Source organism: Pangasianodon hypophthalmus, chromosome 26, assembly GCF_027358585.1.
Source record: "Pangasianodon hypophthalmus isolate fPanHyp1 chromosome 26, fPanHyp1.pri, whole genome shotgun sequence".
Lineage (NCBI taxonomy): Eukaryota > Metazoa > Chordata > Actinopteri > Siluriformes > Pangasiidae > Pangasianodon > Pangasianodon hypophthalmus.
This window is the reverse complement of record NC_069735.1, coordinates 18,622,577-18,637,723: the sequence shown is the minus strand read 5'-3', so window position 1 is coordinate 18,637,723 and position 15,147 is coordinate 18,622,577.

The window sequence follows — 15,147 nt, the reverse complement described above, 5'->3', positions numbered from 1 at the left end:
CACAGGGTTGCGGGGCTTGCTTTCTTTGATAGGATGTGGTGCACATGAATCTGGGAGAACCTCCGAGTAGAGACACTGATCCTCCAAACTGAGAGAAGCCGGTTGAGGTGGTTCAGACACCTTTCAATGATGCCCCCTGGTTGACTGCTGGTAGAGCTGTATCAGGCAAGTCCCACTAGACAAAGAGACCCAAGGATGCAGACCCAAAGATGTGCTGGAGATAGTATATCTCACAGTTGGCCTGGGAACGTCTGTGAATCCTTCAGGATGAGCTGGAATCTGTGGCTACGGATAGAGAACTACCATGACCCCCACCAAGAAAAGTGGAGGGAAAATGAATGAATGAATTATTGATGTCTTCTTTAAAAAGAGCGACCCCATAAACAGAATATAAAGCACCGTTTTTGATTTAATTCATTACTATACACCGCTTAAAATTATTAAACTGGTGGCCTAGAAACAAAACAATTTTGACTGCTCTTTTGTCCTTTAGGCAGTGGAGAGGTTTTATGACAGATTAAGTGTGTGAGAGATTTGGTGATTCTTTTGGTGCATTAAGCTATGTTAAACTTTTTTTATGCTAAGCATTTTAGAACATCCCTATAAGTTTGCCTTTATGTGTTTTTTAAAACATCTGTGAATTGTGTTAAGTTTTATTTGTGTGTACGAGTCACTGACCCTGTTCAAATGCCTGAATTGCATTTGTTCCTGATCAGGAGTCTGTCATTCATATGTGTCCGGCTTCTCTCACACCAAGGTCAGTAGGGTAACATACGGTAAAATGAGGAGGGAATAGAACTAAGAAACACACACATAGAATAAATACACCTCTAGGTTATTTAATGTAATCTCATACTCAGTGAAGGCAAGGTAGAAAAACACACAATTATTTTCTTTAAATTGTATATTTTTGTTTACAGCATTTACTAAGTAGCACTTTGGGAAGTGAAGGTCAAGAGTGCAAATCAGAGATATACACATCAAACTCAGTCATTTTTTTTGTCATGTTGACAGAAATGAAAGCACAAGGCGTCAGTTACACTATTGTTCCCTGTTCATATGCACAAACACAAGGCCTTGTACCTTAGTGAAGATAAAAACAATTGTACTTATGTGGTTTATGACGGGTGTGTCGCTACTTCCTTGTTTAGAGACTGGAACAGATTAAGAAATGGAATGTTGAAGAAGTGGATATATTTTTTATTTTGTTTTTTTACACCATTTGTATCAGTCTTCCATCCGTTTTAGCTTTGTCATATTATTAATGTTAGAATAGATTTTTTTTATTGCTAAGACATTTTAAATATACTAAATTTGAATTTCAATAATAATAAATTTAATACATGTATAAAGGACTTACAGGACAATGGTCACATGAAGATCTGATAGATTAATTGGCAGCATCAACAAAAGACAAAATATGAACACAATGAAAGTGTGTAAAACTAAAAATTTATAAAATGCACATCCTTTAATTAAAAAAAACTGTTGATCATGAATAAGGTTGGATCATGAATTTATATACCAAAAACACTGTGATGTTGTATTATACACAAATATAAAAGGAGAATTTAATTGTCATTAAGTACACCAACACATTTTTTAAGAAAATTAAAGTGCACATTGTACATTGTACATTGTGAAATATTAGAAAAATGAATCGTGGCAAAATATTGTGCAAACACCCATTAATATGGTTATCTATTTATCTAATTATATTTATTTCTAATTATATAATTAAGAGCTTGTTTATTTTTGGCTGTACCATTGTCTTTGATTGAAAGGGCTGTGGTGCTTCTACTGTGTTAAAGCAAAGATCTGCATTAGCTAAACGTACAGAACTCACTTCAGAAATCGTAAGATATTTGTAAAGGGTTTTGACAATAATGTAAATGTAAGCAAGGCAAACAGTCTGGTTTGCCTCAAGGATAGCAGAGAGGCATGCCTATGTTTTGCATTTCTTTTTGAGAGTGCTAGGGTGTTTTCTTTCTGTTTTCTTTTTCAGTTTTTCCCATGTTTGTATGTTTGATGTTTGTGTTGCCTTTTGTGGTGGAGCTCCAAGTCTTGGGTGGTGGATTTCCCCAAGCCTTGATCCACCATGAGTGATGTGTGATGTTTTTAAAGCAGTGGCCTATCAAATGTCACAAACAAACAACACAAACAAAGTCACAGCCTCTGTACGATAGGTGTGTTTGAAACCTAACACCATACCCGTAAAAACCACAACCCTCAACCGAGGACAACTTTGCCAAAAAAAAGGAGAATGATGAGCCTCCTTTTTATATCTGTATGTGTATTCATTTAGAACACATTATCTGATCAGTCTGATTAAGTATTCATATTCGGTTACTTTACTTTACTTTACTTTCAAAATTGAGAAGCAAAAATGGCCATGAAGAAATCCTTGGAATAAACGAAGAGTCTTGTCAAGGCAGAGGTACAAGGTCACCAGCATCACCATTAGTTTGGGTAGTCAAGTAAAATGAAAACAACTGTGAAGATGTCCACATCTGATCTTGGAAACCTCTAAGTGAGCTGGATAGAGTGGGCACATTCAAATGACTGTAATACATGCCTTTGGTCACGTGCATGAGCGTTCTCAAGCCGTTCCAAAATGGCAAAAGACCATCCTTGTCCTCCATCTGGCAGAATATTGGCCTCAAATGGCATTCTATAATTTTTTTTTAAGTTATTTTATTTTTTAAGTAAAGTTTTGTTTGTAATTTGCAGCCAAAACATAAATTTCAGGATGACATATTATCAAACTGTTCAGACAATAGCACTGCTCCTCACTCGAGCCGATATGCAAGAAAAATGCGTTTAAGTTCAAGATCAGAATCTGAGAACTGAGACATGCCTCTGTTTTATAGACAAACTCCATTTTAGACACTATGACAACACACCTTGGACAATGAGTTCAATCAGTCAGAAGGGTACAGAACCTCGTCAGGCTTGGAAAGGTTTAAATCTCAGGAACTGTGAATCATTTGGCCATGTTCAGTGGCAAGTACAACTAAAACCTGCTCACGAGCATCAGAAATAATAAAGAACTTGGCAACTGAGGTGTGTGAGCAACTTAGTCAATAGGCATATTATATTTAAAAGTGATTTAATCTCGGCAGATCTTTTATGGTTTGGCCACTGACAAAGTGTGACAGCAGCTGAAGTGAATGCAGTCTGATTTTCTCTATGATGTGTTTCAGGTGTGAATCTGGGCGTAAAGTGTGTATTCATCATTGTGCTGGTGCTGGTTCATGTTAATGTCGCTCCTTGACACACACAGAATATAAATAAGTAATTAGCTCCCCCTTGTGGAAGTATCTATGCTAATTAAATGTGAATGAGTGGTTGGTTGAGTGATACGATTTCATGACATTGATTTAGTATCTTGTGATATCAAGTAGTGTGCGCAATAAACTGTCTAATATGATATTTAAAATAATAATAATAATAATAATAATAATTTTATGGCCTGTCCAGTCACTTGATGATGTAAATCTCAACAGCAGATACACAATTTTTCATTCCTATGGGGCAGCAGATGTAAAAAGTCGAATACTCTTTTCTCTCTGACTTTTTTGAACATTTGAGGCCGTTCTGATACATTTATATAGTGATTTGTTTAAAAAAAATGTTTAGGTTTCAGTGCAATTTTGAAATATGCAGATCGTGTCTCCTTTTCCCCTGCGTTGTTAGCATTAGCTGGCAAGCCTGTGAAGACCACTATCAGCAGCATTAAAACATGTACTCCTAACAAAGAAGTTATCCATTTTTTTTGTTTGTTTTTGTTTTTGTGTTTTGAATTATTTTTTAAAACAGAACTCTAGACTACATGTCCCTCACAGCTGGATGACTTTATAGTGACCTTGAGCTAAACCCTGATCCCAGTGTGGCCTGTCCTACATTTTCAGCAGTAGTGTAATTTTTAGGAAAGCATAAACTCCTGTGAATCCTGGTGGCCTGGAACCCTAACCCTAACCCAAGACCAAGTTAATAATGGCTGATCTTAATATGCTTGATGTTTGATAAAAAAAAAAAAAAAAACCTTTCTTGCAGCTCACCTTGCTAAGCAGATCACAGTAAGGCTCATGGAAGTATGAGGGAAAAAAGACTATTGTATATAAACTAAAACTAAACATTAATATTTTCTAGAGTGTTTGCTAACATAAACAAGTGTAAAATCAATAACTTGCTAAAGAATAACTCTGTCTCTTTTCCCTGGTAAGTCTGGAAACATGCACTGAGATATTTCTAGATATAAAAGTTTTATCGCTTCTGCATCACCGTCTTGGTGTTAGCTGCGTCTTATTCACTTGAGAACACAGATAAAGAAAAGTTATTAATCCCGCTTGAATAAATCTAACAAACAATTAAATGGTTGAGAAATGAAAACCGGTAAACAATATCCACCATATATATTTTATTTTTCTGGATAAAGAATAAAGAAAGAAAATTAGAGGTTTACATTTAGGCATACATATATCCAGCTTTATAAAGGAGAGACTTACATAATTAGTCCCAACTAACAGAATCACTCTGGTAACCTAGAAAATCACAGCTAACAGTGTTGTTCTATTTCCAGGGTGGAAATATCCTGGCTTTTGCATTGCAAGTTTAAGACACAGGCCTGATTTTCATAGTGATGGACTTAAGGCCATAATAATACCCTAAAATAATAATGATACCACATGGCAAAATACGTGCTGTCCTGTCTCCCCAGATAGAAACCATTAGGGTTTGCAGTGTGGCAAGCATTGTACCACGAGGCATTGTCTAGCACAATCATGAGGATTGTGGAGAATCTCTGTCCACTGTGATAACTCAGAGAATCACCTGCACACAGAAGGAATTTTCACACCCGACCTGCACTCCCGACAACAACAGCATCTCCTCCACCAGCGCCCTACACTCCAGCACACACCTGATGCCATGCCGGAGAGAGAGAGTGAGACAGACAGCATCTTCCCACCGACCTGTGAGGCCATGGTGTCCTGCTCACTCTCACCTGCTTTCAACTGTTTACAGCTACTATACCTCATGTACTGGATAACTGTAACCTTTATGATTTGATTCAAGAAAATGAAAAAAAAAGAGAAACAGGTAGAAAGTTAGTAAGTTGGAAATATGTCAGAAAGTTCTCCACACGTCCCCACCACACTCAGTAGATGCACAGAGGAAGAGAGAGATCAATGCTCCATTACTAAACTCTTGATGTCATTATTTTGATTATTCTGTTTATATGCTACCATCTTGCTGCCAAATTACATTTTATATTTTATTAATTAAATAATTCATTTTTTAAAAAGTTATTTACTAATTCAAACAAAATAGAGAACAAGTAGAAAAGAACTGATAAGAAAGAATACAGTACAAAACTTCTCACCATTATAATGAAGGCCCTCATTTTTCTCTGCAAAATAAAATGCAACAATCATCAAAAGGATTTGTAAAATTTCTTAAGTCATTTATTGACATCATATAGCAAGGATATTTGGTCAAGAAAATGTTAAATAAGTTGGTATGTGTGATATGTGTCTCTTTTATAAGATAGCTACATGACATCATTATGGTAACCTAGACAAGAACACAGCACATACTGCTGTACATACAAGCATTTTTTTTTCTAAATATATGTGCATATATTTACGTTCATTCTACAAGGAAGTAACTTTTTATTTACAAGAAATGTGAACATGGTGCACATGGTGTACACATGGTGTACATTCCAATCCACACCAAAAACATCACAAGCATCCTTTTGATTTGAAATGCCAGTACATTTCATTTCTATTCACCCATAAAGCTGACAGTAGATACACACAGAGATACAGTTTTAGCATGACATATTGTGGTTACAGCAAACTGTCAGACAGTGGCGCTGGACTTAATACTGCTCCTCACAAGAAAAAATATGTTTAGGTTCAAGATCAGAATCACTTAATTTAGGCACACCACTGTTTTAGACAAACTCTGCTCCTTCAGGTGTAGCTCATGCAAATTCTGAATAGTGCTTAAGTCTGTAGTTATGTCTAATTTTGAAACAGTGTTTAAGATGTGAAAAACAAGTCTGCTGATGGCATTTTTAGGCTGATTTAGAAACAGTTCATGGTCACCAAGATCTTGTTGTAAAGAAAATATTCAGAAATAAATCAAACCAATTTTGAGAAAAACTCAAAAAACTTTGGCTATCCTGAGATTACAAACAAACAAACAAACAAACAAATAACTCATGGCCTTTCTGGACTTGTAGAAAACAGAAATGGTTCTGTACATTGTAAATAGGTCTTCATTGTTGGCATTTAAATTTTCCTTTTGTCATTGCATATGTTGGCAGAAATTGATTTGATGTTATTCTGATTATTTGGTTTAAAACAAGATCTTGATGGCCACAGACTGAGAGAGAGAGAGAGAGAGACTATCCTTTCTGAACAAAAGAACAAAATGTGAACAAACTGGTTAACCGGTTGTGTCCTATCACCATAAACCTTATAAATGTGCTTATCAGTTTGTCAGGTGATATGGTGGCACAACACAAGTAGGAAGAAAACACATTCCCAGCAGGTGGGAATGTGTTTGAATTTATCTCTTTCTGCTATTTTAGAGGTAAAAGAACAATTTCTGTTCAGAGCACTATTATAGAAGCACACTCGAATGTTGAGGAGTTCTTACAGTTTTTCATGAGGGACCCAGTTAACTCTAAAAAAAATATATAATATTTATATAATTCCACTGACACCCTCAGGACTTAATTTAGAGTTATGTGCTGTTGTATGTTTCGATTAGACAATACAAGACATGTTTATGAGGAATTTGTTCTGGATATTTTGTTGAAGGTGGTGAAGGAATTATATTTTTGGGTTGGTCTGTTTTTCTGTCTGTCCAACATTCTCATTAGTGTGATAGCTCAAGAACGAGTGGTTGAATGTTTGTAGGATTTATATGGAATTATCATTGTAACCAGCAAAATTGTAACCATTTTGCCCCTCCCCTAAACTCACAATAACCCATACATCCATCCATTTTCTGTACTTCTTATCCTACACTCACTATGGACAATTTAGAGATGCCAATCAGCCTACAATGCATGTCTTTGGACTGAGGGAGGAAACCGGAGTACACTGAGGAAACCTCCAAAGCATGGGGAGATCATGCAAACACCATGCGCACAGGGTGGAGGTGAGAATCAAATCCCCAACCCCGGGGGGTTGCGATGCAAATGTATTAACCACTAAGCCACCGTGCCCCCACTCACAAAGACCAATAATGGATAACATCTACCTGTGTATAAGGCGGGCTTAAGGAATTGTACACCAATGTATAAAGGGTGAACTCTAAATTGTTTGCAGAAACCACATTTTTCACATGTAAATTACAACTAAATATTAATACAGAGAAAGTCTCTTAAAGAAACAGGTACCAGTATGTACTTCATATATAATAATCAACTCAATACACATTAAGCATTGTTGATAAATGATATCTAAATATTCCATGTCAATTTTGGGGAAAAGTCTCTGGGGTTACAAATGCATACATGTACAATAGCCACAAAAAGTATTTGGACACTTAAGCCACACTTACAAATGTATGAATCATGTCAAACCAAGTGGCATTTTTCATACTTTTCAAAAATAGATTGTTATATTTAAAAAGCTATATTAAAAAATAGATATACTGGTCATAATAAGACAAAAAAAAGTATTTGGACACTTAAGATTACCCTGGTTGGCAGTTAATGTGATGATCTACACCATGTGTTACTCTACTAGGGTCACTTGAATGAAATTGAATATAATTGACTACATACATCCACCATAAATTACCTTGGGACTAGCTGATTAAAATTATTTGCAAAAATGACTAAGAAGAGGGAAGTAAGTTTTGAGAAAAGTTCCAGCATCATTTGTTTGCACAAAGAAGTGTTACGTCCCTGGACGTAAGTTATTCTTTTTTTTAATTTTATTTGCATTTGCATGTGTCTTATATGTTGTACTGCGTGCTACAGATTGTGCGCAGTCTCTCTCTCTCTCTCAGGCAGAATCACCACCACCTGTAGCTCGTTGTGAGAGCGTGCCTGAGACTGAGGGTGGAGTATATTGTGGCAGTCCAGTGTGTGCTGCAGAGAGAGACACACTTCTCCCCTGCTCCAGACTGAATTTTGTGGTTTCAGGATTATAGTCGCTAACCTGAGTTTGAGTTGTGAATTAGCAGTGGCTAATAGTGCTACAGTTGTGAACTGTGTCTGGAGGTAGTGCTTGTTCTTGTTCTGCTTATTTAAGATAAGTACTAGAACATGTTCTTTTGAATTCTGTTGTTTGTATTTTGGTGAGAGTAAAAAGGGAAGCTGTAGCGGGAGAGTGCCTTTTTCTTTAGATACTACATTCATCCCTGTTTTTGGTTCAGTTAGGGAGTTGAGGGAAGTTTTATGTTGTTTATTTCTCTTTTCTTTTGGGTGTTTGTGCTGGTAAGTTAGTGCTGCTCCCTAACCTAGTTAGAGAACTGCTTGTGTTTGTTATTTTAGGCCTTGCTCTCTCCTGAGCCATTGCTCCCTATCTCCTTATGTTAAACTTATTGTCCTTTTTTTTTTGTAAATAAATCTCCACTTTTGTATATGTCTGAATTGGTGTCATCTTCACTCTGGGACAGAGGACTGAAGTGTGTTCTTGCCGTTTCTTTTAATTTTATGCTTTTTCATTTGCTACTTCCCCTCACAATAAGTCCAAAAAAATAAGTCAAAAAGTCCACAAGAAAGCAAAGTACCAAAAACAACACAAAGACATAAGTAAGGAACACGGAAAAGAGGTTTCTAGTCTTAAACATAACAGCACAAAGACTCCGTGACAAGAGGCCAAACTGAGGGGGTATAAATACACAAACAAATCAAGGGGGCAAACTGAAAACAGGTGTAAGTAATGAGGACTAGGCGGGGCACAAGGCACATGGAAAAACAAAAGCACATGGCTGTCAAAACAAAAACACAAAACACGGAAGCAATAGCGGCGTCTAAAGGCCAAGATAGTCCAAGTCCTAACAGGACCCCCCCCTCAAGGAGCATCTCCTGACGTTCCCAGGGCGCTCAGGATGGGCCAAATGGAAGTCCCGACAAAGATCTTTGTCGAAAATGTCCCGGGCGGGGACCCAACAGCGCTCCTCAGGGCCATAGCCCTCCCAGTCCACCAGATATTGAAGCCCGCCACGGACCCGGCAGGAGTCCAGCAGGCGGCGCACAGTGAACACGGTCTGACCCTGGAGGATGCGGGGAGGCGGGGGATACCTAGGGGCAGGGGCATAAGAGGACGTCAGTACGGGCCGCAACAGGGATACATGGAATGTGGGGTTGATCCGTAGAGACCGGGGCAACTGGAGCCGGTAGGCGACAGGGTTCACCCTGCGCACCACCTTGAAGGGGCCAACGTAGCAGGGGGCAAGCTTGCGGTTCTCCACCCGCAGAGGTAGGTCCTTGGCGGACAGCCAAACCCGCTGTCCAGGACGGAAACTGTGGGCAGGCCTTCTGTGGCGGTTGGCCTGAGTCTGGTTGGCCCTGTAAGTCTGGATGAGGGTCCTCCTAACCTTGTTCCAGGTCTTGCGACACCGTCTCATGTACTGGCTGACCGAGGGCACCCCAGCGTCCTCCTCCTGTTCTGGAAACAGAGGTGGTTGGAAACCGAACTGGCACTGGAACGGCGACAACCTGGTGGCCGATGACTGCAGAGTGTTGTGGGCGTACTCTGCCCATGGCAGCCAGGTGCTCCATGATGTCGGGTTATCCATCGCCAGGCTTCGCAGGGTGGTTTCCAGGTCCTGGTTGAGCCTCTCAGTCTGGCCATTGGACTGGGGGTGGAACCCAGTGGCCCCGATGAGTTTCCAGAACCCCCGCCACACTTGGGAGGAGAACTGGGGCCCCCGGTCTGAGAACATGTCCTGTGGGAGACCAAAGACTCGGAAGACATGAGTAAATATTAGTTTGGCTGTTTCAAGAGCAGAAGGGAGTTTGCACAGTGGTATGAAGCGGCAGGCCTTAGAGAATCTGTTGACTATGACCAAAATGACAGTGTTACCTTGTGAGTCAGGAAGGCCCGTGATGAAGTCGACTGCCACATGGGACCAGGGATGCCGGGGAATGGGCAGAGGATGCAGGAGGCCCTGGGGATGCTGTCGTGGGTTCTTGCTTCTGGTGCACACATCACAAGACAGGACAAACGACCTCACGTCCTTCTCCATGCTTGGCCAGAGCGTCTCTTCAAGAAGTCCAGTGTCCTCCGAGCTCCCGGGTGGGCGGTGAGAGGGGACGAGTGACCCCACTGGAGAACCTTGGCCCGGGCTTGACGAGGGACGTACAAGAGGCCCGGTGGCCCCGTCCCAGGGTCGGGGTCCTGGCGTTGAGCTTGTCGGACGGCCTCCTCAACACCCCAGCGAACAGGGGCCACAATCCTGGACACAGGGATAATAGACCCAACTTCACTCTCCCTGTTGGTGGACGAGAATAGCCTGGAAAGCGCGTCCGGTTTGGTGTTCTTAGAGCCAGGGCGGTACGATAGGGTGAAGTTGAATCGACTAAAAAACAAGGCCCACCTAGCCTGTCAGGGATTCAGTCTCTTGGCTTGCTGGAGGTACTCCAGGTTCTTGTGGTCCGTCCAAACCAGGAATGGATGTTGTGCTCCCTCCAGCCAGTGCCTCCACTCCTCAAGGGCCAGTTTAACCGCGAGCAGTTCCCGATCCCCCACATCATACCGGGACGGTGGGAGAAGTATGCGCAGGGGTGCAACCTGCCATCCCAGCATTGAGAGAGGACTGCACCGACACCACTGTCCGAGACCAGACATAAGATCCACTAGTCTTTTTGGTGAGATCCGATATGGGCGCTGCTACAGAACTGAAGTTCCTGACAAACTTGCGGTAGAAGTTAGCAAATATGAAGGGTCAAATGAACCCAGAGGCCAGGACATCCTTGATGTACTCCTCCATTGCCTTGCGTTCTGGCTGAGAGAGGGAAAACAGTCTGCCACGAGGAGGGGTAGCCCCAGGGAGCAAGTCGATGGCACAGTCGTAGGCACGGTGCGGAGGAAGAACGGCGGCCCTGCTCTTGCTGAAGACTTCTTTCAGATCCCAGTACTCTGGGGGAACTTGGGATAACTCGGTGAGATCAGGAGGCTCGGCAGGAGATACAGGAGAGCTAGAGAGCAGACAAGAGGCATAGCAAGCAGGACCCCATTCCACAACCTGGCTTGTTACCCAGTCTATGTGAGGGTTGTGGCGGGTAAGCCAAGGAAGGCCTAGAATAACTGGGAACTCTGGTAAATGAATCAGGTGCAGGGATATTTCTTCTTTGTGACCTTGAGACTGGAGAAAGACTGGAGAAGTTACTTGGGTGACTTTTCCGTCACCTAAAGCTTGGCCATCCAGAGCAGACACAGACAGCGGGACTTCAAGAGGTACCGTAGGGACATTGATTCTTCGGGCGAAGTGGACATCCATAAAGTTTCCAGCCGCCCCGGAGTCTAACAAGGCCTGGCAAGAGTGGACGGACTCACCCCAGGAGATGGAGACAGTGATGTAGACTCCTTGGCCCGGGAAGGTCGGGAGAGAGGGTAGTCCCCGTCGCAACTCTCCCTCGGCTGGACCTTTTCCCAAGAGCTCGGGACATGATGCTCGGAAATGGCCAGGCTTGCCACAGTAGATGCAGCACTTGTCCCTCCTTCTGCGCTCCCTTTCAGCTGCGGAGAGACGAGTACGGCCAACTTGCATGGGCTCTGGACAGTCACTGGAGGAGGTGGACGGCCTCCAGGTTGAGGCAGTGAAGCAAGGGGAACTCAGAACTTGGTGACGCTCTCTAATCCTGTTATCAAGATGAATGGCATGCGAGATCAGAGTTTCGAGGTCGCTTGGGCATCCTATAGAGGCCAGACCGTCTTTGATGGGGTCAGACAGACCATGGTGGAAGGCTGAAACCTGGGCAGTCTCATTCCATCCGCTGACTGCTGCGAGCGTCCGGAACGAGATGGCATAGTCTGCAACGCTTCCTCCTTGCTGGATGGACATGAGCTTCCTGGCTGCATCTTTACTGATGTCCGCCTGATCGAAGACCCGAAGCATCTCCTCCGTAAACAGCTTGAAATCAGAACACTCGGGTCCCTGTCTCTGCCAGATGGCTGTTGCCCAAGCTAGTGCCTTATCAGCTAACAAAGTTATCACAAATGCAATCTTGTGGCGATCCGTAGTGTAGGTGGTAGGCTGGAGCTCAAAGGTGGCATGAAGCACTGGAGCAGGAGCAGATGGTGGAGCAGGATCAGGAGAAGGAGATGGAGGCAGAGGAGTCAGCTGTGCCAGGGCTTTCCCAATTTGTTGAAGCAGTTCCTCGTGGCGAGCAAGGGCCTCGCGTTGGCTTGCAAGTGTTCGTCCATGAGTGTCCATGGTAGTTCCGAAACGTGTTAAAGCGGCCACAATTCCCTGAAGGTTAGCCGGGTAGACAGTTGAAGAAGCCTCTGCTGAGTCGGTCACTAGGCCACCAGGGGAATGACTCAAGTGCAGAGGAGTGAGGCGAGAGTAAAGTAAAGGAAACAGTTTATTAATTAAAATCCAACATCCAAGGCAAAAAATAACAAAAGTATAATCCAAACGCTCAGAAGATACAAGGGAAAAAAAATATAAAAAAATCCAAAAGTGCACAGTCCAAGAAACCAAAAATCAGAAAAAAAGAGGCAAAAATCCAAACGCTCAGAAGATCCAACAACAGCAAATACAAAGTCCAAAAAGTCCACAAGAAAGCAAAGTACCAAAAACAACACAAAGACATAAGTAAGGAACATGGAACAGAGGTTTCTAGTCTTAAACATAACAGCACAAAGACTCCATGACTAGAGGCCAAACTGAGGGGGTATAAATACACAAACAAATCAAGGGGGCAAACTGAAAACAGGTGTAAGTAATGAGGACTAGGCGGGGCACAAGGCACATGGAAAAACAAAAGCACATGGCTGTCAAAACAAAAACACAAAACACGGAAGCAATAGCGGCCTCTAGAGGCCAAGATAGTCCAAGTCCTAACAAACGTAACAGAAGCTGTTCACCAGATCAGCAAAACATGTTAAAAAGTTTGAAGATGAAGGAGTGTTTGCTTCAGACATCAAAAAGAATCACAAGATACAACTAGAGCACAAAGTATTCAAAACAGGATCAATGGGCATGAGCGCAGAGGGAGAGTAATGCAACCATTTATAATGTAATGAAACCATTTATCAATGTGCAAATGTGCAAAAGACCAGCTCTTTAGTTTAGCACAGCTTTGTGAGGGGTCAAGGGAGTATGCAAGGGAGTAAAACAAGTGTTTTGTGGATTTCGAGGCTGATAATCTTCTCCCTTGACATTTGTTATGGCAATACTGCAGGTGTATGGGGTATCTGGGTCACTGCTTCATCATCATTAGTGGGATGATCCGTTCAGGACCCTTGGTTGGAGGATTTCTTGCCTGTGGTTTGGAGGACCTATATTTCAGTACAGTACAGTTTATCTTCCACCTTTGTATTTCGGTGGGAGAGAAAAAGAGAGGGAAAAGAGTGAGAAAAGGAGAGAGGAAAAGCAAGCAAGAGAGGGAAACAGAGACCGAGTGAGTGAGAGAGAGAGACTATTCTTTCTGAACAAACATAAAAAAGTGAACAGAATGGTTAACTGATTGTGTCCTACCACCATTAAACTTTTAAATGTACTTGTCAGTTTGTTAGCTGTGATGTTCAGGTGTAGTACAACACAAACATGAGAAAAACATGTAGCACCATTCTAACCAGCTGCCATCTGACTACCAGACAAAGTAAATTTTTTGTCTAACTAATTGCATCAATATCCTGATGTTCAGATCTAAAACATTATAATTAAAAAAAAATCATTATAGCCCAATCTGATGATTAAACATTAAGGGTTTTCACTGAATCACTGGCATATTTAACCCTCTCTCACACTACACTGGCATTCCATTCCTCTGGTGGAATGGAAATTGACTTATCAGCCATTTTCAATCAATATAAACAAATGAATTATTTTATCGCCGAAGGCTGTTATAATATTAGTCAGGACACTGTTGGGTTTCTGTGTGTAGAGTATCATGACTCTATGTTTAGCTGCTGGTGAGCAGGGCGATGGGACAGTAGTGTGAGCCCCCTGCTGGGGAAACAATTCACACCTCTCCACAACATTGGTACAGAGATAAAACAGACAAACTAAAGCTTTTTTGATAGTAAAACACTGTATACAACTGCCACAATAAAATTCTAACATTTAAACCTAGTAGGCCATTTCAAAAAAGAAATATTTATGAAGAACTGCAAATTCTTAAAGGCCTGAGTGTCTACTTTCATATGAGACATTAACCACTACTCTGGACTGTAACATCACAAATAAAATCAGTGTTGAACACAGCCAAAACAGGCAGAAATTGCTTTTTTTGGCCTCTGGTAAAAAGAACCACAGAAAAATCAGAATAGTTTTAGCGTGTGTGACGGCGGGCCACCAGCCTGTGCACCGAAGAAATACAGCGCTCCTTGTACGACTGCAGGCATGGTGGTGAACAGTCAGCACCGGTTCAGCACCCCTTTTTTTTTGGACAGCCAGAGTGCGCGTGGCTGCGAGGCGGAGCAACCAAATTCAGCACGGCTGGTGTTCAGTCATTGCCGCAGCGCTAATTCACCCTCACGGAGGCAACAGGGAGATACAAAAGGAGCCAGCAGCCACTCTCAAAAGGTTAAGGTAGGTGCACTTGATAATGAAACTAATGTGTGCTCTCTTCTCCCCTCCAGACGGAGTTATCAGCGCAGATGAGTAACTGCCGCCCAAGCTCGCCAATCTCGGCCAAAGCTGAGAGCATCTGTCGTGCCTTCTCCGCCGTCTCCCAGAAGCGCCACTGCTGTTAGTTTGCCGCACACGTCCTCGAGACATAACTGACCTCGCTGCACAGCACAGGCCATGCTCACCTTCACCCCCACACTTCCCCTGCAAGGTTCTCTTCAATAAAATAAACACTTTTTATTCACATTTAAGTTTCTGGGTGTCTGTGTTCAGCCCATCCGCGATCCCGCTTTGCTACAGTGGTGGAGAATGTGGGTGTGAACACAGCACCCAGCGTGAAGATGGATGCCCTAATGCAACAGTTCCTCCAAG